Source organism: Astyanax mexicanus, chromosome 20 (assembly GCF_023375975.1).
Source record: "Astyanax mexicanus isolate ESR-SI-001 chromosome 20, AstMex3_surface, whole genome shotgun sequence".
NCBI lineage: Eukaryota > Metazoa > Chordata > Actinopteri > Characiformes > Acestrorhamphidae > Astyanax > Astyanax mexicanus.
Genome location: NC_064427.1, coordinates 11,516,118 through 11,544,110, shown reverse-complemented (window position 1 = coordinate 11,544,110; position 27,993 = coordinate 11,516,118). Strand labels below are relative to the sequence as shown.

The following is a 27,993-nucleotide window of genomic DNA, read 5'->3' as shown; positions in this document are numbered from 1 at the left end:
GCTAATCTAAACTCTAACGCTATCTGATTTTACTAGTTTCAAGTAGGAAATTTGAACTGGAACGTCCCCTCAAGTCAGACTTCCTGTTTGAAATGTCAAGAGATTCTTACCATTCCTGAGTTCACAGTCCAAAGTGGCTGCACTGCACATCAACAGTAGTAAAAGCAGTAATGTTATACAGCTTATTAGAACTTCTATCTATTTGTGTCTCATTAAATCAGCTGTTAAATATTAATATGACTGTATTCATCATAAAACACTTGTAAATAACTGTCAATGCAGTTGTGGGAACCTCACAAGCAGGAGCATCAGAGGCATTATTAATCTGGAGGGGACAGACTTATTGTCACGCCTGGCCCTGTTTCCTGTCTGTCCTCGTGCCTGTGTTGTCCCACGTGACCCGTGCCCCTGTGTTCTGCCTGTGATTTTCCATTACCTCATGTCTCATTTGTAGCTCCACCCCTTCCCCAGGTGTTTCCACTCCCAGTGTGTTTCCTGTTTAGTTAAATAGCTTTCCTCTGTCACTTGTCCTGGTCGGTCTTTGCACTGTCTCCTGTTGTTTGTCTCTTTCTCTGCGTTTCTTAGATTCTTAGTGTTTCCTTGTTCCTCGTAGCCTTTAGCTCTCTTCCCTTGTTATTTTGTTCCTAGTTTAGTAGTTATTCCCTGTTTAAGTTCTTAGCTCTGTTTAGTTTCTTGTCTACTCCCTTGTCCTGTCTAGCTTTAGTTATTAGTTTATTTCTTTGTTTATCTACTCCCGCTTTGTTTGTTAGTTATTATCTATCTAGTTTAGTTCCTTATTGTTTTCCTCGTTTGTTTTTGTCAGCCTCCCTATTTGTTTGTAGTATATATTCATCTTCCTGTTTATTCTGTTATTTTCTAGTTCCCTGTGTTTTCCCTAGTTTATTCCCTTGCCCTGTTTTAGTTTATCCCGCCTAGTTTTATAGTCTCCCCGTTTGTTTATCTTTAGTATCTCTTGTTTGTTTGTTAGTTTTAGCTTGCCTCTGTTTCTTGTTTTTCTTTGTTTCTTGTTTACTTATTTATTTGTTTTTATATATATGTATGTTTATTTAATAAATTCGCCCTACCTGTGAATACGTCCGCCTCCACGTCTCTCTGCCTGGGTCAACCCTGACACTTATCATTCTCTAAAATTAATTTAAATTAAATATTAATTATAATAAATGTTTAATGAATAAGATGCAATTTTCTGCATCCTGGTGTAATTTTATTAACAAATGTAATTGAGTCAGACACAGCCCCCTTGTCTGCAGCTCTAGCTCTGTGCAGCATACTGTGCTGTCCAGAAATACACTGTCCATGTATTTATAAATTAAACTTAGCTAAGTAAGTAAACTAAGCAGCTACACATCATGCCTAACACGAATGAGTTAGTTAGCATGGTTACTACCTAACTCATTATACATGTAATCTGGCTATCTTTCAACAACAGTCTATTGATTTTTTTTTTTTACTTTGTACTAAAATGCATTGATTTTCAATGACCATCCATGCAGCTGAAACAGGGAGACTAGTACATCCAAATGTAGATTCAACATTAACATTGCAGTGAACTACAGACCCCTGTGCCGTGTCCTAAGATTTTGTCCTTAATGGCTTTTTCCCTTTTAGTACATTACTTTTAGTTTATATTTTATGTAGTTTTGAAACCAGCACTTTTATATTACACTTTTAATTAAGAAAAAACTTGAGTTGATTAATACTTCAACAGAAGTATTTTAAACCCTTGTATCTATACTTCTACCTGAGTAATGAATGTGAATACTTTTGACGCCTTTTGATAATAATTACGAAATGTGAAGTAGCCCATGCCCAAAAATATTTAACTAACTATTTTCTGGAAATGTTTTGAAGAGAGCTACAGTATAAGAATATATAGCAGTTAACTTACTTATTATATTTATATATATCATAGCAATTAGTATGGCACTTGGTGCAAGCCAAATCCTCACACACTTTTTGTGTTCAGTGTTCAGACTTCCTATAATATACCAAATGGATTACAGTAAATAATCATGGCTAAAAAGACTTAGCATCATGCTCATTGGTGCTAAAACTAGCTCTAGTCTACATTGTGACATTTGAATGTGGTTAGCATTAGGCTAAGCTGCAAGGTGAGTGTGTAAGCCCTTGAAGACCCTAAAAAACCCCGGGCCCCCCAATCCAGCACCGAAGTTATGAGTCAGAGTGGTGTGCGTGTCCCGATTATTCAGTGGTGACTCAGAGCTGCTGAGGGGGGGGGGGGGGGGGTGGCACGGCTGCACTTGACTGAAGCGCAGCAGCTAATCACGGAGCTTTGGGGCGGCTCAATCCGTCAGCATACTGCTTATTATGACTCAGCCCTCACACAGTGCTGCCTGCTTCTCTCTCGCTCTCTCTCTCCCCCGGTGCTAACAGCTGAAGGCCAATGCGGAGGCGGCTCCATCAGGCACAAGAACCCCCCCAACTCCCCACCAACAGCACCCCAAATCACCCAGGCTGCCCTGAACTGCTGGAAGCGGAGAAGTTTAGAAAGAAGAGTGAACAGGAGGAGAAGATGCAGTGCATCATCATCATCTGTCACCCTCGCTCACTTCAGCTTAGTCAAAGATTGACAAGAGGGTGCATCACAGTCACTGGTCATCTGGAGAGGTGAAAGATGTCACACATACGCTTGATAAACGTAAAGATTTAGTGGTAATAGCATAGATGTTTTTGAAGATTTATTGCCAGAATGTATGAATATTGTATGAATATGTATTTCATCCCAGTCTAATATCTGTATATTTGCACTCAGTAAAGGTCCTTTAATAAATGGTGTGGGACCTTCAGACAAATATTTAAATAGCCACTTTCATATGACCGTTTTGTACTGCACTCTGCCATCTAGCATGCACAGTGCAGCATGGGCAGTCATTTTCTTGTTTCTTAGGGAGGGCCCAAGTTCTCTCAAGGTGGGACTAACATGCTTGCCCATGTTTTTTTCACAATTAAAGAACCATATATTGTCAGAATGTATGAATATTGTATAAATTTGCTTTTCATCACAGTCCAATAAGCTTGGAAAATCACAAAAGCAAATATATTGAGCATCACAGCAGGTGCTATTTACATTTCAGGATGATTTGACCAACAGAAATGCTTTCAATTTCTCACATATTCTAAAACAAAATAGAAACCTAATTTCGAGTGATAAAAGCACCCCTTGAAAATGTGTTGAAAATCTTCAGCCTGCTATGTATTAGTGAAAATAGCACCCCCTCACGGAAAACTGTCAGCCAGCTAAACATGAATGCTAGTAGCGTCACTTATGGAGGACCCTTATGGTACCCCAGTATTCTCCTCACTTTAATGATCCCTGGCCTCCCAACAGTTACGACTCCCTCTTTTCGTGGGGCTGAATTATACTCCATCGTTCATTAAAATAGTTGTCCATTAATTGACCCTGCTTAGGGTGTTTTTTAGCCTTTAGCATTTAGCTAAACATTGCTGAGCTTGGCCAATGTGTCTGTTAGCTTCTCTACACCAACCCTATTGAGGTTAGAATTGTGGTTAATGGCTGTAAGCTTTACACACACAGACTTTCAACTATATCTTTATTAGATAATTGCTGTTATATAACAAGGACCCTATACAAAAAACTATTGAACCTGACAAAAGACAACAAATAGTAAATTGACTGCTTCTGACTAAGATTCTCCCTTTTTAAAGGTGTAGGTTCTAGGAGTGTACACCTTGGTTAATATGGATGGTCAGTCTGCTTAGCTTCTAAAAATAAGAATTCCCCATAAAGCCTGTGATATAGTAAATAGGCACTTTATCCTGCAGTAACATCTTCGGTTTTGTGATATTGAACCAACTTACAGTAGATTTGCCAACAGACAATGGTGCCAGTGTTGGATGTGAATTTGATCTGAGACAGGCTTCACATTGAGACAACCTGAAACTACAACAGGCTCACACACACACACACACACACACACACATACACACACACACACACACATACAGATACACATACACACACAAGCACACGCACAACACTGCAGAGAATCCAGACCTCGTCCAGACTGAAATCCATACCCAACCTGCTGATCCATTGAATTGCGTCTGAGAGTGATGTGGGTGGCCACCGTGGTTCGCGGTGGGGGGTGACGGCCAGGTAGATAAATAATTCTCAGCGGGGGCTTTGTGCATGGCAAAGAGTTAGTCTGGAAAACCAAATTGCAGACCCGCAGTATTAAATATGTAGGTGCCATTGGCGTCAATAATGCAGACTTTCTCTGTGTTGGCGGCCTCCAGTGTCATACTACACCAAATGGCAGATGTTATGCTGTTTGACAGGACAGAACTGGATCACAATGTCCACAAATGTACCTTTCGTTGGCTGACCCAGATATTGAGCTCGGCTTTTCTTTGCTTGGACTTCAGAGCGAAAAGTTCTAATCAAAAATGTACAGTGCCCACAGTGTTTGGGTCAGCTTAATGCAGCAATCAGCATGCAATATTCAAAGCCTCTGTAAAATGCGTTAAGTGGTATATTGTATGATTTCAGAACAAGGTGGAAAACCTGATTCTTGCTTAAAAGCTGAAAGAAGGTGGGGGAGGTTGTTTAAGTCCTTTAAATTTCCTTGTAGATTATGTGTGGGAATGAGAAATAAAAGGTGCTCTAATCTCTCTGAAGTAACTAAAAGCCAAAGAACAAGCATAAAAATACACCAGGGTGCAGAAGTTTGAGATGAATGTTTTTGCTACGTGGTTGTATGGTGTTGTCACATGATTGCCTTTGAATTTCAGATGGTTGCTGTGATGTTTAGTGGTTATTAGGTGGTTGGTATGGTGCTCTTGTGGTATTCTAGGTCATTGCTTTAGTCTTGCAAGATGGTCACTACAGGATCCTATGTGGTTGATATGATGTTGTATGAGTATAATCTACAGTGGCTTGAAAAAGTATTCATACCTCTTGAACATCCACATTTTGTCACCTTACAACCACAAACTTTATTGAGATTTTAAGTGATAGACTTGCATAAGTGTGAAGTGGAACAACAATGATACATGGTTTTAACATTTTGTATCGAATAAAAATCTAAAAAGTGTTACATGCAAAACTATTCAGCCCCAATCAATACTTTCACTGCAATTACAACTGTAATTTCTGCATCTAGAGACTGAGATTTTTACCCCATTCTTCTTTATAAAATAACTCAAACTTAGCTAAGTTGGATGTAGAGTCTGTGAACAGCAGTCTTCATGTTTTGCCACAGAAGCTCAATGGAATTTAAGACTGGGCCATTCTAACACATGAATATTCTTTGATCTAAACCATTCCTCTAGTATCACTTAACTGATCACATTAATGCATATAAATTCGCAACCTCACAAATCTAATAATGACCTGCCAAAGCACCACTAAAATGCGCACTGAGCTATAAGGGCAGAATGAGTTTGAGCCTCAGGAGAGAGAAAGCAGCTCCGCTGATGGAGGCGTTCTCGCCATGGGGCAGTCTAAATAGCTCCATCCGTTTTGTGCTCCACATTTCTGTCGCTCCACTCTTTCCGTTTATTTACAAGGTTAGTGGTCTCACGACAGACTGCTGTTCCAACACAAACTTTAGCATTGCTTATGAATGGAAAGTTGGACAACATGCTAACCATCAGTTATCAGTTGATCAGGGAAAGCTCAAGAAAGACAAAACTGTTTTCATTACAACCTAAATCTTAAAAACAGACCAATACTGATTACCCTTTCTACAAAATGTGACATGTGTACACATACAGGTTTGGGACAAAAATATTTTTTTCTTTGATTTTTTCCCAAAAAGACATGATTAAAGGCAAAAAAAGGTGTGAAATGGAAACATGCTAATGATTATGAACTTTTGTTGAATAGCCAACCTCGGTTCTCCCCCAGCTTTATGAAATGCAGCACTTTTAGCTAATGCAAGTTAACCATTTTTTGATGAGGGCATATCGGTGCCCATTCAAAGGAATTGCTATTTTTACACCTTTAATAACAAGCTAAAAGTAGCTCCACACTTCATTGGTAGAATTCTGAGGCCCTGACGTTTAAAACGAGGCACTAAGAAGAATGTAGTTTATAACAAAAGTGTATAGTGTATTTTAGTGTGTATAAATCTGTGTGTGACTATATGTGACTTTGTGACTATGTGTTGAACAATAGGTTGAAGAATGGGACATTCTCACCGATTATTTAAATGGCCTGATCTCCATCCCAATATAAAATAAGGAACATGCAAACTCCATCTGAAGGTCATTGAGTTCAGTCAAATCCAGTGCAGGCATACAGAGAAGTCTATCATTAGAGCACAAGCTAAGAGAGCAAGTCTGCAAAGAGGGCACAAGTTTTTCACCAAATTTTCTCTTAAATTTTAATTTTAATCTTTAAATGGTGTCATATTTAGATTGGGATGCTCCAAAATCATAGTTAAGCAGTACACAGACTTGAGCATCTGTCAGATTCTAAAACAGCAGAATGCCTATATCTACTATAATAAACTGCACTTATTAATTCCATGTACTGAACATAAATCTAAATATATAGAAAGAAAAAAACATAACTATTAATAATTTTTGATAGTTGAATGCTCTGGGTGAGGTGTTTTTTTGCTGTGGTAAAGTAGTAATGGCATGTAGTATTGTGCTTGGGGTGCACAGTGCGCACGGCGATCCAGACTGTTGTCAGGGTTTTATTCATGCAATGGCGCACATGTGTTTCCCATCGGCAAAGTAGAAACACGCCAGATATTTACCTAAACACACGTCATTTCCAGGCATGGGCACATGTCATGAATATAAACTGTTGACAGTGGAGTAAGATAGCAACGAGCATCGTGACGTGCCTTTCGCAGGGAATACTATAGGGCCCATAGTGTTAGTTTATGGCAGAAGTGCCTCTTTTAGACTGTTCAGAGAGAAATGCTGAAGTCTGAGAGAAAGAGACAACTTAAGGGCACTTATCTCCTTTTAGATTAAAAAAAAAACCCAGCATAGTCAATTTACCACTCAACAGCATGTAGCACAGCTGAGAACATCAAGGGGGCCCTAGTCCCACTCCTGTTACACTAAAAAAGGGAGTGCTGGAATAACCGGAGGTGTGTGTGAGTGTGTGTGAGCACCAGAGATCCAGATTCACGGAAGCTTCGGCTGTTGAATGTAGGTCATCTCTGCACAGCCCCAGTTCTACAGCCTAGGGACTGTGTGTACAGAGTAATGATCTAGGGAGGTGCGCCATAACACACACACACACACACACACACATACTGTGTAACAGGTCATCTGCTCGCCTTGCTCCATCTAGTCCACTTTCCATGTCCTGTTGAAGGTCACTTTGGAAGGTTGCTCCCTGCCTTACTAAAACTCCTGAGTTTCCCTGAGTATCTGCCTCATGGAAACTCCCTCCAAGTGCTAGTCTTTTGAAACTCATGGAAAGAACCTGAGTCCCTTCTCTGCCTTATTAAAACTCTTCTTGATTTCTAATTATACCCATTTTTCCCCAATTTGGAAGCACAATTGTCCGATCCCCATTGGACTCCTCCTATCACTGGTAACATCCCTAGCAGAAGGAGGGTGAAGACTAGCACATGCCTCCTCTGATGTAAGTAGCCAGGGTACAGGGTAGCCAGTTCACTTGGAGGAAAGTGCAGCTCCCCAGCTCTGATACATCAACCAACAGACGCTTGTGCTGACCAACATCACAAGAAGAGTGATGTGTGGATAGAGCGCCTTCTACCCATCCCAGAACGTGATCCAGGATTCAAACACCTCAGTCTGCTGGATCACCCAGAGCCCTCTTTCACTGTAAAAAACATTTCATTTGGTTAATAATAAAAAAGTAAATATATATAATAATTAATTAAAATCCATATTACTACCTAATTTTAAGCAGTAAAACATTCTTCAGGAAAGCCAATAAATATTACTAAACATAATGATCATCATATTTTGAGCTAAAATTCTATTTTGGGTAGAGGTTATCCCACATTCTGAGTATTAGATTGCCTGCCCTAAACAGCTAAGACACTTATAACTAAGATAAAGTTTACTTTCACCATCAGTGTGTACTCTTACTCTTAAAGATGGCCCCACCATCTTTTACCTTTACCTTAAGATGGCGGCACCCAGAGGTTAGGTTACGCTATGGGTGGTAAACAGGGGTTTTTAATAAGCTTCTTGTGAACTTTTAAAAAGTTATTAATGCCTCGTTTGAAATAGCAGGGCTCTCTGGAGCTTCTTTGAGCCTGGATAACGGTGTAAAAAGCGTTTTATCTGCAGGGCCAAAATATGCCCCATGTTATCCATTCTAAAGCATGTTTGGAGAAGTTTTCAACAAGGAAACTCTCCACAAGGCTCTGCTTTATTCTACTTTCATCAAGTTTACGCTTTGAAATCCCAGCTATAAACAAGCAATTCTTGCTTTGTGGAAATTTTAACATCTCTATGAACTTCATGTTTATGGAAATTCTCTTAAGTATCAGATTTTTAGGCTCTGTGTGGTACGTCAATGGTTAGGATCCCAGATCATGCTGCATGCCATCAGCAGCAGGAGTCCGAGAGAGCACAATTGGCCTTGCTCTCTCTTAGGTTGAGTTAATGGCATTACCTTCCCACCTTGCTCCCATAGTGATGCTGGCCAGCACAGGCCTGTGTGTTAGCTGATGTATCAGGGCTGGGAGCTTGACCTCACTCTAACACAATGGCTGCCTGATGAGCTGCGTTGGTGGCTGTTTTAAAAGAGGCAGTGCCTAGCTTCACGTGTGTCTGAGGAGGCATGTGCTAGTCCTCATCCTACTTGTGTTGAGGGCAATGCTTATTTTAGGGAGTGTCCAAATAAACAGAGTTTGGGTAATTGGCCCTCCAAATTTGGTAGATGTTTTTAGAAAAATGTTTCAGTCTTGCAACAATAGCTACATTTGCATGAACCAGTATCAACTGAATTCAGACAGCTCTCTAACATCAAAGTCTTGTCCCTTAACCCTTGTCTGACATATGGGCCTGTAGCTTTATAACAGCTTTATAAGAGCTGAAAGGTTTTCTTTTATTGCATGTCCCCTGAATATACTGTACATAACAATAGCAATCTACATGCTTATTCGACGGGATTAAACTAAATGCAGGATACTTGGCTGATGGTAAGGGAACGCTCTTTACTGCATACGCTCTCGGTAAGTAAAAGCAGAATGAGGAGAAATAAGCAGTACACTGTCCTCTGATTACTCCATTAATGCAGTGCCTCTCTAATCCAGACTAGAAGCTATAAGGCAAAGTGCAATCACAGCCAGTCGCAAGCTAGTGGACAGAGAATCTGCAGCTAAGCTGTGGGGAAAAATTACACCACAAACTGTCATTATGCGTAGGCTGATAGGAGGGATGGAGGGGTATGTTAAAAACTGAGTGAAAGACAGGAAAAAAACGTGTGAAAGAGAGGGATGTACAAAGTGAGAGAGTGTGTGTGTTTATGAGTGAGTGGAAAAGAGAGAGAGATAGAGAGAGGGAGACAGGGAGAAACTAATTTTAAGAACAGATTGGTAACGTCAGGCTTATCTGTGATTAAATGTGCTTACTGGTTTTGGCATGCTGCAGCGCGACACTGGCATTTCAGAGAACAGACATTTAAACAAGGACTTAAATACACGATATCTCTGCATTTCTAGTGTGGTCTACTATGTACAGTATACAGATAAAAGCAATGGCACATTATTTATAGTTTCTTCTGAAATCAAGCATGTTAAAAATCATTCATTCTGCTTTTGTTGGTGCTGCTGCCTCTACTGTCCAACAAAGACTTTCTTCTATATATTTAAGCATAGCTGAGAGAATTTGACTGTATATAATGACAAAAGCATTAGTGAGATCAGGCTACTGATGATCTTCAACTCATCCCAAAAGCATTGGATGGAGGACCACCATTCCAGAGCAGGTCCACAGCTCAGTACTGGGGGCTTTATACCACTCTGGCACTAGACAAGAGACAACCTCTCTCAAGGGGCTGGAAAGCCGTGTGTGTGCATTTGCACATATGTGTCAGAAAATAAAGCAGCTTAAAGTAGCTGAATACATTCATTAGAAGAGTTAGAAGGCACACATACATTTAGAGTATACATATTTTGTTTATATATAGTAGGCCTGTCATTATATTTCTTTTATCTCTGTTCCAAAAAAAACTAAACATATCTTTTTTATATTATCAATGATATTATGATTTTAAAACCACATTTTATGCCGCTTTGACAAAACACTAGTATAGTAATCTATTTAAAGCGCAAAAGACTTTTAATTATTAAACAAATAAAAAATTAAATTAGAATATAAACATGAGCAGCCTCTAAAATAGGATTTGGCTCAGTTTTACTGAACACGAGCGGCTGGTGGAGCAATGGAGACTTCAGAAGGGGAAACTCAGAGCTCAGTAGCTCATTCACTCATAGTAAAAACAAAGTGTGAAGTTTCTGACTGAACGTGCTCTCTCTCTGACCTGAACATAACCTGGAATCGGATTCACACCAGCCCAGTTTAAAATGATTCTTCCCCATGCTCTGGGCTTGGCTCGGAGTTAGTTAGTGTTAATTAGACATACGTTTGAGTTATTATGTTTTTTGTGGCACAGGGTGACGGCTGGGCAAGCTGGTTCATGGTAACTGTGGCTGAGGCACATGGGCTGGTAACTAAGAAGGGGTTAATAATCTCGATAATTGTTGTCAATAAAGATAATAGACAATATTTGGCCTTATTTAAAAATGTGTTAAAAAGTCTAATATTGTACTAATCTGCACCTGTACTAATTGCTAACTAAATTTATTAATGGAAACAATATATTTCACACATTTTTAATTTACTTGTAAAAAACTAAAACATTGTAACCTATCAGATTTTCTCAGGCTTTAATCATGGGTATTTAAAAGCAAATAAATTAATTAGTGTTAGATTAACCAAATTAAATTATATTTATATGATGTCAGTGGTGTCAGTCAATTAAATAATTGTATTAATCACCACAATATTCAGTGACTAATCATAATTAAAATTATGACTGGTATTTCTCTGTATGTTTGTGAGGAATACGGTAATAATTGTATAATAATTTACAGGTAGTTATTTTTTTTTTTTAGATTTTAACTAAAAGCTTTAATGGAGGAAATAAATACTTGTTTCTCTCCATATTTCACCTTTAACAAATTGAAACGAGGAAACCTGCCATCAGGTGTATGTGTGTGTGTATATGTGTGTGTGTGTGTGTATGTGTGTGTGAGAGAGAGAGAGAAAGAGAGAGAGAGAGAGAGAGAGAGAGAGAAAGAAATGCTCTGTTGTATTGCTAAATAAAACTGCTAATATGTCACCAGGTTAAAAGGTTTAAATCAAGCTAAGGTGTTAAAGCGTTATTGTTGACATTCCTAGTAATACAATTTCTTCTGGTGCTGGAAACCCAGGTACTAAGATATATTATTTTACACAATATGTAAATATAACACACCCCTACTTTATAGAACAATATATTACAACATTGTCTTATTTTAAGCAAGATATACCACAGATCCCTTACTACAGAGTGGAGTCAACTTGGCTTGAGGGCAAACCCAACTCTTATTATAAATGAGGGTAACGAGTATCAGTGACTTTGTAAAAGTTAGAAGGGGATGAATCTTTATTTGCTTTGCTTCTGGGGAGTATCCTGCATTCCTATTGATTGCAGTTTGGGAAAACTAAATGCCTTTAAACATGATGTAACTTGCTTGTTGTTGCCAAATTGACAAAGTGATATTTTTAAAGCTTGAAAAAAATACGGCTTGCCATCATACTTTTGGCCCGTAGTGCAAACTCCAATTACGCTTTGATCTATTTGCCAAGTCAATCCACTTGCTGATTACGATTATGAGGCGGAGAGGCTGCTAAATGGATGGATTCTCTGCTGGCAGGTGGAGGAGGGTAAAGGCCTTTGCCACAGAGAGCCCCAGGGATGGGGGCTGGGGTTAAGCAGGCAGCATGGAGGCCGAGGCCGAGGCTGGGACTGCGCGGCTAGGACATCCCTGCCTGGTAATCCCAGAGTGGCCTGGTGATTAAGGGATTACTACTGCAAGTAATTTTCCCTGCCCAGGACAGCCCGATTCACAGGCCTGGTCAGCTAGACAGAGAGACACTGAGGCAGAGAGAGACAGTGAGTGGGATGCGAGAAACTGAAGGAAAAATAAGAAATAAAGCAAGAAAGCGAAGATCAGAGGGGTTGAGAATGAAACCCAGCACAAACAAGCAAAGAAGCAGGAGCGTAGTCAGGACCAAGAGGGAGAAAGGCACAACCTGCTGCTCAGCTAACCCCCTATATTGGGTGAGAAAAGCACCATCAGTGCCCAAGTAGCTTAGCTAGGACTTCCGTGCATGCCTGCCTGCCTGCCTGCTCTCTGTGTGCCTGTGTAGGCCTTAATCTTAAATGTGACTATAATAATATCACACACCATAGATCCACTAGCAAGTGTAAAGAGTCTCTAGGCCAAGCTTAACAGGTCAATACTGGTTATGGCCACTGCATGCAGGAGAGGTAGAATACCGGATTTGAATGCACTGACTGACAAAGGAAATCACTAACCACATCATAACTCATTGGCACACAAGCCAATATGTCATAGCATTGCTGAAAAGAGATCATATGTGCAATATTTCCCCACCCCTTCTTTTGCTGTTCAGATATCTGCATGGAAGCAGTGAGGAAACACTGCAAGATGGTTCAGAAAGATTACAGGCTGCTGGAGCCTAAGCAAAACTATAAAGATATATTTGTGTAATACATTGGTAGCTATTAGTTATCTTAATATTGGCCTTGGATTGTTTGACCTTGTGTACATCCAACATTAATAAGCATCCTATGTGATCATTGCCTGTGGCAGAAGATAAGTATTAACTTTGATGAAAGTAGCTGGTGTGTAAACTAAACTATGTGCCTCATGATCCAATGTGTCATAAGCTAATTAATACACTGCAGTAAATCAAATGATACTGGGCATGTCACACAATCCAGCCATGGAAAGTGAGAGCAGTACATATCGTATCTATTTGTATAAAGCAAGTTGTGGCAAGATGTGTATAAATTAATCTTCCTTACATGATATTGCACGTCTTGAGATGTGACTATTGTGAATGCACACGTTGTGATGATGAGGCTGAAATGATATACTGTCCAGCCAATGTTTCCACGGTCAAGAAGCTGCATGCAATTAGCTATGCACCACTAAACGCAATGCAAAGCACCAGACGGAGTGGTGTAAAGCACAATGCACTGGACTCTGAAGCAGTGGGAAACAGTTCTGTGGAGTGACAAATCACACTTCTCTATCTGGCAGCCTGACGGATGAATCTGCTACTTTAAATTGCACTCATTGCTGACTAGGAATGCATACTGTTGCAAATGTACCAACTTGTGACAGTTTATCAAAACAATGTCTGCAAACAGCCATTCTGGGGTCATTTTACATAATATATGTTATAATTCTTCTACACGTCCAACGTGTTCACTGGATTTACAAAGAACATCTCACTCCATATTGGTTGTAATTTGATTGTGTCATCGAAAACGTCATTGTTCGTATAAAGGATTTGATCTTTTATTTGATTTAATTTGTTTTTCCATTTCTGGCCTAATCATTTTAGGTTCCAAACATTTAATGCATTCCTATTGCTCATACAGATGTGCAAATGCACATGAACTTGTTGTCTAGTCCCAGAAATACTCAGTAGTGCTGAAAAATAGGATTCTCTTAAGCACATACACACTATTCTACTGGCCCCATGTCTAATGCCAGGGGTTGGCTGGAGTGGTATAAAGCCCTCCAGCATTGAGCTGTGGAGTAGTGAAATTGTGTATATGATGGTGCCCCACCTACTGTTTTGTTAATAAGTGCAATCAAATCCTGACAGAAATGGTCCAAAATCGAGAATCAATCAATCAATTAGAAAGCCTTTCTTGGACAATAAAGACAGTAACAACAACAAAAGCAAATAAACTTTTTAAAAAAAACATTTTTTAAGAAACATTGAATGAGCATTGTGCCAATACTTTTAAGAGGTATAAAAGTACATGAAACAATCACACTATGCCTAAAGGCCTTGAGATTTTCTAGCGCATCCCGCAGCAGGGTAAGAAAACTGACCCGCCCAAGACAGACAGAGAGCAGCATCCAACCCACTCAGCCTAATTGCAGTGTGACTGCCAAGAAGCAGCGAATCAATCATATTTCCATTCAATTAGCTCGTCTGCAGCCGAAGAGAAGGTGACAGACCTCTTTTAAACAAATGAAACGCTGCAGGGAAGATGACCTTGGAGGACCCTTGAGATGGGCCGCGAGGGTGTTTTATAATAATCTGGCATCTCTACAGTCAAAAGCACATTGCACAACACTCTGAGCCATGCTGCGGTTTGTGGAGTAGAGGTGCTTATGTAACTCAATCCAGGTGCTATTTATCTTTTTCTGTTCGTTTTAGAGGTAGACAAGAGCCTATTGGTGCGGATCTCGATCCTTCCCGGTGTTAGCATTTGTAAAGGAAGAAAGCAGGAGGTTGATTTAAAGTGTTTGTGAGATGTGGATTGTTTTCCTGAGATTTTGCTTGTGGTTTTACCTTTTTTATAAAATGTTTCTGACTTGAACAGATCCGGGTAAACAGCTTGGATTTACATGTAGAATCTGTTAAAGGTTAAAAAACAAAACCGTTTTACTGTGTAGTAAGAGAGAATTGATTGTCAGAGCGCGTCTTATACAGTACATTAGCCATGCACTCAATGACTGTACACAAATTTGGACATCCAAGTCCAAGCAGTACTGAGCAGATGCAGGCCTGACTCGCCTACTCATTTGATGACCAACTTCTTAGATGCAACCTTAAGCACCTGGAGCAGAGTGTATTTTTCCCTTCATTACACAGATTGCCAGTAAATGTAATAATGAATTAAATTGGAAATAGACAGAATATTTGCCAACCACAAATGTTTAACCAAAAAATATAAACAGAACATCGTATATCAAAAGACTGACTGCATTCACTATGTAAATTTCACTCAGGTAAGTTTTAGTTGGTTAAGCACTGTTTAAGTATATTGATAATTAGAATAGCACTACTTGACTGGAAAAGCACTAATGTAAAAGTATTGTGCTATTAATATGTCAGGTTTTATATTAAAAGGTCACCAATCAAGAAATATTTTAAAATGGTCAGAGAGGGTGCTATACATGACATTTAATTTATTCTGTTAGGAATTAAAAACATTAAAAACACAGTTTAGTATTCAACCTTTAGACAAAATGTTTTTTTTTTTCTGGTGCATCCCTGTTTGCCACTGAGACAACAAGTTTCTATGGTCCAGTTTAACCCCTCAGCTAACAGTGGCAAAGAGGACAGGACCTTTAGTCAAAGCACAATAAACAAATCATAAACTAATATATTATAAATAAAATGTATATTAATAAAATATTTGTAAAAAAATATGAAAAGACTAAAGTTGTTCTAAATGGAATCATGAAAACATCTGTGTTTTGTAATGGAACCTTTTAAGCTATACCAGTGGGGAAAAAGCAAGGAAGCTTTGGTGGTAGCTCTGATAACAGCTCCAAAAAGAGTTTGATTCCCTTGCCATGAATATCAAGAGCTGTTTTTACTTCACAATAAAGAGGATTATCAAAATATGATACATCTTCACTGGACTGGTTTTCAAACTTAGCATACTCATGTATTTCTTACACATCATCCTATTTGCTCCTGAAGCAGGGATTTTCAAAAAGCTTGATTTGCAGCACTGCACCTTCTTTATTTAGGCTCATTGCTTTTAAAGGGTTTGACCTTTATAATCCATTATAATGTTATTACATTTTATTATATAGGCATACAAACATATTGTGTAAAAATACAGTTATTGTGACAGGCCTAATCAGACTTCCTTCTTGACCTGTAAGTTTAGGTAGAAGGTGAGTGATCTTCATTTCAACTCTCTCTCTCTCTTTCTGTCTCCCTCTGTATTACTAAATCGGGCAGTATTGATTGCCTCAGCTTGGGCTGGTTCATTCTGCCCACAGCTCGGATGAAAACAAGCGCGACGGCTCTCGCTGCGCTATCAAGGACTGATAGATGGAGTGAGAGGCAGCGAGAACGCCTCAGGCACACAGGGGTCAATGAGCTAAATCAAACCTTATCAATCCTCAATAAACAATCATTATTTGTGGAGAGTTTGGAGCAGCAGACTCATGCTGGGCCTAGTGTTTGCCAAATGTCAAATACAAGTCTGTTTGGAAAACAAGCTAGACCCTCTACTAATAAATGTTAACACATTGTTTTCAGTGGGATGTGCGGCACAGATGTGCATGCAGTCGCGCGAGTCACACAGACGTGAGTGGCATGAGCTACAGATATCACATTCCATATAAAACTGCTCTTAGCATGGAGCAGCAGCAGATATAGCATTAGTTCATAGTTGTAGTAAACATCTGGGTAATAAATCAGATTAAACTGCACCTGAACAGCCTTTTGGCTCAAACATATATAAGGAGTACATTTAATCGTTGGGTTGGATTGAGGCCGGGATATGTTCTCATAACCTCACACCGAGTATAATTACTGTTTTCACACCTGTCCAAACAAGCTACACCAGGAATAAATTTTAACCAGAGTAGGTAGTGTTGGTGTGAAAACTTTGTCTGAGTGCAATGTTTTTGTTCTAATTGTTTTTGAGTTTTACCCAATATTGATAAATGGTTAAAACTTTTACAGTAAAAGTTAAGTTGAGGTTTGGAACCCATGATTTAGGTATTTAAATGATTTTTCAAGTTGTCATGGTTCTTTATAGATCAATTGCCTTTATTTAACAACCTGTAAAGAGTTCTCTTTATAAAAGAATGTTATATATTAAGTGTAATATTATACAACATTGTGGCACTGCATGTGGTGCGTGTATCAGACTGCTCCAGGGTCCTCTCCATGTCTGTACAGGTTTCCTCCCACTCAGAATATACACAAATTGGCTGTGCTAAATTGCCCCATAGGTGTGAGAGTATTAGTGAGCAAGTGTCTCAGATGGAATGGTGCTCTGTGCAGGAGGTATTACTGACTTGAGTCCAATATTCCAGGTAGCCTTCAAACTAGTGCTGGGCGGTATGATCAAAAATTTATATCACTGTATTTTTATTAATATTTATTTTTTATATAGGTTTGTGACTTACAGTTTTGTTAGGAGTACAAATATCATTAAACACTAAGGCTTTAAATGAAGGCTTTGATTAGTACATGGTTTACTTTGTTAAACACAGCTTCCTTTACAAAACTAAGCATTTTAGGTAGTTCTATAATCATTATAAATGGACCTAAAATACTCAGTGTTTAAGTATTCAAAGATATATTTATTAAATGTTTTATTGTTTAATATCAAACTACAATGTGTTATTATTGAAGCAGTTAGAGGCTGATATACTGATATACAAAAATATACTGTTAATTCTCTTTTTTGTGTATTATCTCTACTTAAGGTAAGGTACACAAGACTACACACCGATGGTGAGTTAGTGGTGGTGGGGGGGGGGGGGGGGGCACACCCATTATGCAAATAAATGCCAAAAACCAATAGCTATTTAAAACTTGTTTATTAACTTTGAAACTTGCAAACTTGTATATAGCATAGTCAGTGGCAGATGCTGGTCTTTCAAGGAGGGGAAGCTCAATTTCGGCCTACATCTTAACATATGTAGTTTTATTGATACAAAAATTCTACTCTCCCTGAGAAGTGTTTTTTTTTTTGTAAACAAAAGGCATTATTTTCAAGTTTTCACTAGACAACAAAAAGGTACCCATTCTTTACATTGAACACTTACGTAAAAAAGACGCTATAACATGAATAAACATAAAATGATCAGTTAAAAAAAAAACATTACGCAAAATCTTTAAAGTTGGTAAAGGAAAAAATGCAGGTAAATTTAGTTCCTTTTTGGACAATCCCTTGAATAATCCCTGTATTAATTAGAATTATTTAAATTATTTTTAATGATAACACAATACTTACTACTGGCCCCTGTTCATTTATGTCCTGAGATGGTTTCATCAAGAGGAATGGCCATCAGTACATTTTATTTGTTACAGCACTTCCAGTCAGCCAGCTCACTTTATCATACCAGGACAGCAAAAAAAATACCTGTTACTTTTCCCCACCTTTTACACCAAATTAATCAGAAAAGCACCAGAAATAGAAGCTGGATTTGTCTCTAGTAGTTTTTAATAAAGAAAATGCCACTATAAGGATTAGAAAAGTCTCAGGTTCAACTCAGAACAGAATGAAAATGGGAATGAGTGAGAGGAAAGCCGCGGCGTTACCAGTGATAAGAAGCTGATTCTGAACTAAGTTCAGCGCAGTGTAGCGCAAATTTAATCAGTGACACGTACACACAACAGTATATATTTAATCACTTATTTTTTTACATTTTAGGGGAAGCTGAGCTTCCCTTGCAGTCTTAGAACAATCGCCACTGAGCATAGTAACCAATTAGAGTTATAATATTATTCAAAGTTAGAACAACTCAACTAAATTGAGTAAATAAAACTTTTAAATCAGGATCAACTTATCAAATATTACAGTGTACACCCTTAAAATAGTTCCTTATGGGGTTATTAGTAAAAGTTATAGTTCATGTTAAAATGAGGGAAGGTTTAAAAGCTTAATAGACAAGTAAAAAAATGGTCCTATTTTCTAATCCTAGGTCATGCTGACTACCCTCAGCAGCCGGAGTCTGAGAGAGCATAATTGGCCATGCTCTTTCTGGGTGGGTAGATTTTACTCTCTTCTCACATCACTCCCAAGGTGATGCAGTGGTTGACTTCACATGTGTTGGAGGAGTTATAGGGTGAGTTGTAGTGAGTGGGTGGGGTATTCTGCCTTAAAAATAGGATAAAATGGTTCTACACTTTTAAACAGGGGTGTGCAATTCAGGTCTTGGAGGGCTGGATTCCTGCACTATTTGCTGCTTTTCATGCTTAAGCACACCTGACTCAACGTGTCTGTCAATTGCCAGGTTATTAGGTCTGTTAGAGTAGGGTAACCACCACACTGCTGGAGTCTGGCCCCCAGTGCACACCTCAATATATAAAAAAATGTTTTATATAAAACCATGACAACTCATATAACAATTTGGCTCCCCCTTCAGTACTATATAGAACCCTTTTTCCTAAAAGTATATCAGCTTACATTACTCATTTTATTCACTCAGTTATCCACTTACGGTATCCAGCACATTAATTTATCCATCTTCTCCAAGGTCTTTTACTCCATGTGACATGCAGGGCAGCAGCTCACTGTGTTAATGAGTGCAACAGAAGTGGCCAGAGGAAAAACACTTTAACCTAGAGAGTACTGGGTCAACATTAATTCAACCTTCATTATGCCTAAAAGAAAAATCCCATTAGCAACAAAACATTAATGATGAACAACAGGAAGAAAGAGAACCTGTGTTAAACAATGAGAGAATATTATTTACTACATGTATCAATATTGAAAAAAAAATACCATATGTAATGTTCTATTACTTTTGCACAAGCCACAATAATAGTTTTGTGAATAAACAGTGTGCATTAAGCTCTATTGCAACTTTTTAAAATGCCACTAACTGCAACAACACTGGTGTTCAGTGTGCTTGGAGGAGAGTGCTAATTCTGTAACATCATCTAATAGACATCATCACCCACACTGGGGGAAAGTGAGGGCAATCCTATCCTATGCTGTGGGCTCACCCAGGATTTGAACCTGTGACCTCCGGATGACCAAGCTAACGTTTATACAGAAACATCACTTAAACGATTTCTACTGATACACTTATCATTAAAATATTGATTAAAACAAAGACAGAAACTTTTGTCTAAATCGTCTTTATGTATGAATTTGATTGTCACATCCCCTCTAGTTGCATTTACACAGAAAAGCAGGCTAAACTAATCCAGCACTGGATATAATATATCTGCCCCTGCTGCCTATTTAGTATAAAATGATAGGTCTGTTTTTGCAGGTCACAGACTGTATCTTTTGTGTTTGCTAGCAGTTCAAAGTGTCTTTTATGCAGCTTTTATTACTGAAAAAGCAAAGAATTCTGAGCAGCATCACAAAAGAGAAGCTTCTACAAAAGCTCATGTATCCATCAGAGCTCCTGACTGAAGCTTGAGCAGGAGATGCCGGTAGTATCAGGACTTCATAAGACACAGAAAATGGACCCGCCAGCTGGTTCTGAGCCTGAACTGAAATCTAAATCTGATTATGTCTCTACAAAAGAAGAGGAAAAAGAGAGGGAAATGTGTGTGTGTGTGTGTGTGTGTGTGTGTGTCTGTGCTAGCTTGACAACAGTGTCTCAGCAGCAGCTGCTCCCGCTATGTCTGAAGAGGCATTGTGCTCTAATGTTATGCCAAAGGGCTCTCTGCCAAATTGACCCAAAAGCAATGCAGGATCACTTCATCTCAAAAGCTCCTGTCTGGCCTACAGATGAACCATGTTTTTGGAGGAAATGAATGAAAACACATTCATACAATTTCCTGATTGCTGGATCAAAGCTGGAAAGCATTGGTGGATAATGCTGCTTAACAGGTTATTCATAATGTAGGCCAATTGAAGCAAGCCCTCAATTTAGTACCTCATAAGCTAATCACTGTACTAGAATGAAACTTAAACACAATTTAATTAAAAAACAAGATTATAAGGAGAATAATCACAAAATTATCTAATCAATTAATTGGTCAATAAAGACATGTTCGGTGTCTGACACATTCCTCTTTAATTTAAGCACTGGAGCTACATTAACAAGGTTCATGTAGCTAACAAACAACTGAGGAACCATGTTCACTTTACCAGCTAGCATGATGTGTAACTCTTTTAACTAGATGACACAGTTCAGAGCGAGTGGGTAAAGCTTTAAGCATGGAGTTAGCTTATTGCTAATCAGTAATAAGATAGAACTCAATCATCAATAGCTGGTAGAACCACATGGGCAAGGGATTATTTTGGCAATCCTTCGTTAAACACTGTAATATCGATATGTGCTTGAATATTGACAGTACAGTATCAGCGAAGACTTATTTCATGCATCTACATGGCTTCGCAGCTCAAGATACTACAATATTAGTTTTGAACACAAAAAAGAAAGATCGCAGTGTTCAGGAGTTCCATCTAATTTCCATTCAACCTCTTCCACAGAGGAGGAGCTGCATCTGTGATTAAAGAGATACATTTTAATGAACCACCCATATGTCTGTTCTTACCATTTAGTGGAGGGGAAATTAATTGCTTTTAAAGTTACAGTGAAGCGGGAGCATCCAGTATGGTGTGATCCAGTAGACACACCCGCACTCCCATACTCATCTATTCAACTAGCATCGTCTCAGACAGCCTCACAGCACGGCATATCCGCTTCACCACAGCCTCAGTACAGAGTTTACCTTCACAGCATTGTTAAAGCAGGTGTTTGGACATTCGGATGAATCTTTTACATTTTGCTCCTTCAATCCCTGGTGCAGCTCCTCTTTTTTGAAAAGTGGTGGACAAGTTTGGAATACGGTGAAAGTTAACTAGTAGCTAACCTAGCTATAGCTATTTGGTGTACTCACAAATACTGCCAAATAGCTGTAAACAATGTTTAATAGCCTGCTGAACTGTTGGGTTAGCATAGCTTTAACTACTTCAGGATTAGTGTCCAATAGGGCAACAAAATACTGACAAATAGTGACAAATACTGCAACAAAATAAATACATTTTTTTGTATAAATATATTATAAATATAATCTTTTTCTTAAACAGTAGCTTACCAAGACTTTTTTTATATAAAATCATTATAGTGTTACAAAATGAAAAATGTAACAAAAATATGAAGTAACCACAAACATCTACCACAGAATTGAAGTGCAGCATATTTAGTGCTTACAAACTAAACTGCTTCCCATAATATCATAATGTCACTCTACAGAGCCTTTTTTATTATGGCGATATTATTGTGTTCAATACAATATAGCCCACCCCTAGCTTCTACACACCCAACTACTTTAAACTGAGTTTGCTTTAAATACAATACGACCAGAAACCATTTAATATGAACTTATATCCTAACACAAATGCAGAAGAAACAGAGTCTTGAAGTGGGCGTGGCAGAATAAGGTGGGTTCTCAATGCAAAAACAGTGTTTAAATGTATGAAATGCTTCACAGTTCCATCTTTTTTGCAATGTGTTGCAAGCCTGAAATACAGGAACATAAATAAACAATAAATAAAATAAAATTCAGCAGACAACATATGAACAATCTTGTATAATATCATGTATGATTCCGTCTGCAATTAAATTAAAGCAAATGTAAGAAACACATTATATTTGTTTTCTGGCGTGTTACATTTAGTCACAACTTTTACTGATTAGTTGTACATACATTTATTCAGAAATATGTTAATTAATCTCAAAAGATTTAAAGGAGGTTTAAGGGACCATTAGAGATTATATTTTCTGTAGTAACTTAACATGAAAAGGATGTATAATCATATATTAAGGAAACATGCTGAGTTTAAGCACTGTCAGTTCTTGACAGCAGAGGTTCAGTCAGTATTGTCTTATTTGAAGTGTGTGGTATGTTGTGGTAATCTATGTGGATTGTAGCTTTCCATTCTGCCCACCACCATTCACCCAGTCCCATTTCCACACTCAGGGGTGCCAGGTATAGACAAAAGTACGCAAACTTGTCATCGCTGTGTATCAATCTGGAAAACCACGTAAGCTTCGCATCCAGGAGGGAGTAGGTGGGGCAGAAAACTCTATCCAGTGTTTGGGAATTGGACTCCTGTATCTATTTCGCACACTCACTTGCATCTATTACTGATTGTTCCTTTAACTAAAATTATTAAAAATATTGAATTTTATGTAGACATGTGTCATGTATAATTTTATCTTACAATATTGTGAAAATTTCATTATTTAAGCTAGAATTAAGGGGATTTCACAATAAAATGTTCATAGTATAAACAAATATTTAGTAAAAACCCTCTGAGCAGAGTGTGTTATAGCCTAGTCTGGCCTAATCTGTGCCCAGGAAATTGTGAGTACACTGCTGAACTGCCATAATGAAACATTTGCTTCAACAGTCTGGCCTGTGGCAGTTTAGCCGAGGGCAACAGTTAATACACTCACTTCCTGTTCCCTAATGGCTGAATTCTCTCTGGTGTTTGGTGCTTTACACTGATCTGGGACCAGAATCTCCCTCACCATCACTATGAGCGTGAAGATCAACCGTGCTGATTTCTGATCAGAAACACCTCCCACGCGGCCAGAGAGTGAGCGAGTGAGGGGGCGACTGGTGCAACATGCAAATACTTCCCCTTCGCAGCTATCTCTTCTGTCCCTGATCGTATCAGGACGTGATGGAGCTGTGTGCTGACGCAGGCCCCGCGGCCGCATCATGCGGTTTTACAGCTGCGGGAGACAGAGGGCTGTAATGAGGTTTAGCAGAGCTTTCCCTTTCTCAATTACAGTCTATCAGGACGCCCAGCAAACCCAGCAGGGGCAGGAAGAACCCTCCTGAATCCCTGCAGGACGCCTCCTCATCTCCTGCTAACATCTGACAATAACATGAGCACAAGCTCAGGCTGCACATATATCATTCTTTAAACTACTCATATCATTAAACCTGGATTTAACACTGTTTTTTTAATAAAAGTGTGATCTATGTTTATAGTTCAGGAAACTGTTTGAGATTTTTATGACCACCACAGAGTAGGTATTATGCAGTGACAATGACATGATGGTGGTGTGTTAGCGTGTATTGTGCCTAACTGAAACAGGCACATCATTGCTGCTGGGGTTTTTAAACACCCCAGTGTTACTGCTGGACTGAGAATAATCCACCATCCAGAAATATGCAGCCAGCAGTGTTCTGTGACCAGGAAATGGTGACCAGATGGACGCCGTGTTGCCGTTTCCATTCATTCAATGAAATAAAGCCAAAATCTTCTGCCATGTTGGCGATCCTGAAACCTGAGTCTGCGCATTAGAGACCAGAGGAGGGAGAAAGACTGTGGAGAGACCGCCTACTCATTTAAATAACCCCGCCCCTGAGGGCTGCCTCCACAGAGCTCACACAGTCTATGGTCTCACCCATACAGTCATTGAACCCGCCCCGGCTAGTTGTAACCCAGCCCTTTTACATTAACCACACCTTTTTAAATAGAGCTGAAAAACCTTTTAAAAAATGAGTTCTGTGGGGATATAAGTACAATATAAGCAGAGGTTACACCAGCTGTTGCGTTTAAATAACGGAGGTAGAATTACAGTATATTAGAAAAAAAAATGTGATTGAAAGTTGTCTGTTTTGCCATTGGAACCTATGGGGATGGATGGGGTTACACAGCTTTCTGCAACCAACAGCAGGGGGCGCCGGACCTGTGGTGGCTTCACTTTTGAGAGAGATGCTCTGTCCAGCTATGCACAGTCTATGATGCAACAGATTCAGAGCTTGTCTCTGACTTTACAGTACAGTACTGTACTGAGAGTAACCCATTACCCAAACATTAGCTGCTCTATGATGGTCCGCTGGGATCCAGTCCATTAAAGAACATGGTGAAATAATGAATAATAAAGTATGCAGAGAAACAGATATAAATACTTGACAACTGATGGCATAAGTCATCTAACATGGCATATATCATATATCAAAGCAACCATTAAGTATAAGACAGATAGTTCATCCTTATTGAGGGAGGAATCTATATTTAGAGTTCTGCTTGGAAAATCGTGTCTCTAACGAAGAGATTTAGTGGAAATTAAGTCACGAACCGCTGCCGTCACCAAAGAACTATATTCACTACACCTCCAGAAACCTCCACCCACACACACCCACACCACCACACACACACGCCAAAAAAACTGGCACCGCATCATCCGCCTTATACAACATGTACAGACAACCATCACTTACTCTAGAACACCCTGCTTTCTCTCCCTCATTAACACACACACACACAGCCGGCTGTCCTCACACTCTGGTGGCTGAAGAACAAAGGGGATCTCCACCTCTCTGCCTGCTCTATTATTAGATCTTCAACCCAGAGACAAAATAATCACACGTTCAGCTGAAGCTCCGCGCAGAGCTGCTACTCTAAAGCAGTGAGGGGAGAGCACAGCTTGGAGGAAGACACGACCAGTATCAGATCTGTGGGTCTAAAACCCGGAACCGCACGCGTTGGGCTGAGCTTTAACCTCACAGTGAGAAAGCTGACCTCTGACGAGGCCGCAGTGCTCACATCACTCTCCAGAGTAACCTAAGTAAATGCAATCTCTGTGTGAGCGCAGAGTGTACAGGTAGGAGGTGCAATGTGCTGGACCACTATATATATACAGTTGTGTGAAATGTGTTTGCCCCCTCTAAAACTAATAACTGGTTGGGCCACCTTTAGCAGCAACAACTGCAATCAAGCTCTTGCGGTAACTTGCAATAGTGTTTCACAGCGCTGTGGAGGAATTTTGTTCCACTCTTTTTTGCAGAATTGTTGTAATTCTGCCACATTGGAGAGTTTTCAAGCATAAACCGCCTTTTTAAGGTCATGCCATGGCATCTCAATCGGATTCAGGTCAGGACTTTGATTAGGCCACTCCAAAATCTTTACTTTGTGTTTATTCAGCCATTCAGAGGTGGACTTGTTGGTGTGTTTTGGATCATTGTCCTGTTGCAGAAACCAAGTTCGTTTCAGCTTGAGGTCACAAACAGATGGCTGGACATTCTCTTTCAGGACTTTTAGGTTCTGTTTATCACAGCAAGTCTTCCAGTTTTTGAAGCAGCAAAACAGCCCCAGATCGTCACACTACCATGTGTGTACCATGTACCACTAGCATGTTTTACTGTAGGTATGATGTTCTTTTGTCTCATGAGACACACAGAGTATTTTCCCAAAAGTCTTGGGGATCATCAAGATGTTTTCTGGCAAAATTGAGACGAACCTTAATGCTCTTTTTGATCAACAGTGGTTTTAGTCTTGGCACTCTAGCAATTTTTGCCCAGTCATGAACACTGACCATAACAGGCCTGCAAGTTCTTTTGATGTTGTCGTGGGGACTTTTGTGACCTCTTAGATGATTTGTCATTGCGCTCTTGGGGTAATTTTGGTCAGCCAGTTACTCCTGGTAAGGTTCACCACTGTTCTACATTTTCACTATTTGTGAATAATGGCTTCCATTGTGGTTCACTGGAGTCACAAAACTTAGAAATGGCTTTATAGCCTTTTCCAGACAAACAGATCTTATTTACTTCCTTTTTTATTTATTCCTGAATTTGAAATAAACAATTAATTTGTATATTGGCATGAAAGTATATTTTGGTCTATTTTGCTTTGTCAGGCAGGTCCTATGTGATTTTTTTTATTGAGAACAGGTGTGGCAGTAATCAGGCCTGTGGCTAGAGAAACTGAACTCAGGTGTGATAAACCACAGTTAAGTTATATTTCAACTGTTTTTCACACAGGGACATGAAGGTTTGGATTTTTTCTCTCTTAATAATGAAAACCTTCCTTTAAAAATTGAATTCTGTGTTTACTTTAAATTAGTTTGATGATCTGAAACATTTAAGAGACAAACCTACAAAGAAATAAAATAATCTTTGAGCGCAAATATTTTTACACACCTATATATATATATCTACATATAATGTATATATAACTTTTTTTACCCCTAGTAATTACAGAATTTGTAATTATGTTGTATGTACATAAACACTGACTATACTTCAATACTGGAGGCTAAGAGTGCCCTATAAACACTTATATGTATTCATTTATATTATGAACCAGTATAAACATGGCATGGTATAGACTGAGTGGGTGGAAAACACTGCAGCGTAGGCGGGGAAGATTTGAATGAAACACAAACAGAAAGAATACTTCCTTTGTGTTTGAGTTCAGAGACTGAAGTATGATCAAACTAAGGTATAGATCTCAACCAGACAGACGATTTCAATCATAAAAACACAGACAAGACACTTTAGTAAGCCCCAGGTGCATGTGGCTGTATCTATGCTGCATTGATCAATGATATAAATAGCCAAAACAATATAAATAAATTGTTATGTTATGTTAGCATATTTCACAGTTTACAGTGGTGGCAGATAAACCTCTAAAAGCTTCCTCACATTTATACACAAGTTATTACACCAGATATTTTCATATATACATACAGATAGTTATAAAAATGCTATCTAATGCCTGAGACACAAAGGTTTGGTGCCTAAAATTAAGGATGCACCGAATATTCGACAGCCAACATTTTTTAAGGTGTTCAGCTAAAATCATTTATACTGAACAATGACGTTGTTGATGATTCAATCGAATCACAACCAGCGTGGAGTGAGGCACACTGCAGCATTAGTCATAAAAGTAACAAAAAATGTGCTTCTTATTTATATTTGGGGTTTTGGCCCAAAAATATATAAAAGTAAGGTGCATCCCTACCTAAAACGATTTTTAAATCACATATTATTAAACTCATGGAGGGTTCTGTATATCTGTGTAACATGTAGGTTCAGTGATGGGTTTGTATAGTAAATACAATGGCTATATTTGTGTTGCAATTATGGAGACACCACCACTGTATAAAAAAAATCCCAGTTTCTACAATGAACGACACCTTCACACCAAACCCGGTCTGAATATGTTCATTTCAACTACTGAATTATGCAAAAAACTGTGCTCGCAAATATACGTGTATTATTAGTTCATTAAACCCTCTCAACCAATCATAGTAGATTCTGAATATTTAATAGCAGCTGCTGAAGCCTTGCAATTAACATCTGAATAATAAGGCATAGCTGTCGTTTATATTAATTTGAATTTCATGTTCTGGCCATGATCTTTGTCCGTCCATGATCTAATTATAGAAACTGAAATGACGTTTTTATAAAATGCCTTTTATTACATTTCAGTTTATCAGTTAATCGCTGCACGATGCTTTGAAACTGGGAGCA

At 38.8% G+C, this 27,993-nt stretch overlaps 1 protein-coding gene across 1 annotated transcript in view; it reads right to left on the bottom strand.

Annotated features, from left to right (window-relative positions):
* The window catches only part of ppm1e (protein phosphatase, Mg2+/Mn2+ dependent, 1E), a 76,312-nt gene that overhangs the window by 46,127 nt on the left and 2,192 nt on the right, over positions 1-27,993 (bottom strand). The window lies entirely within an intron of this gene.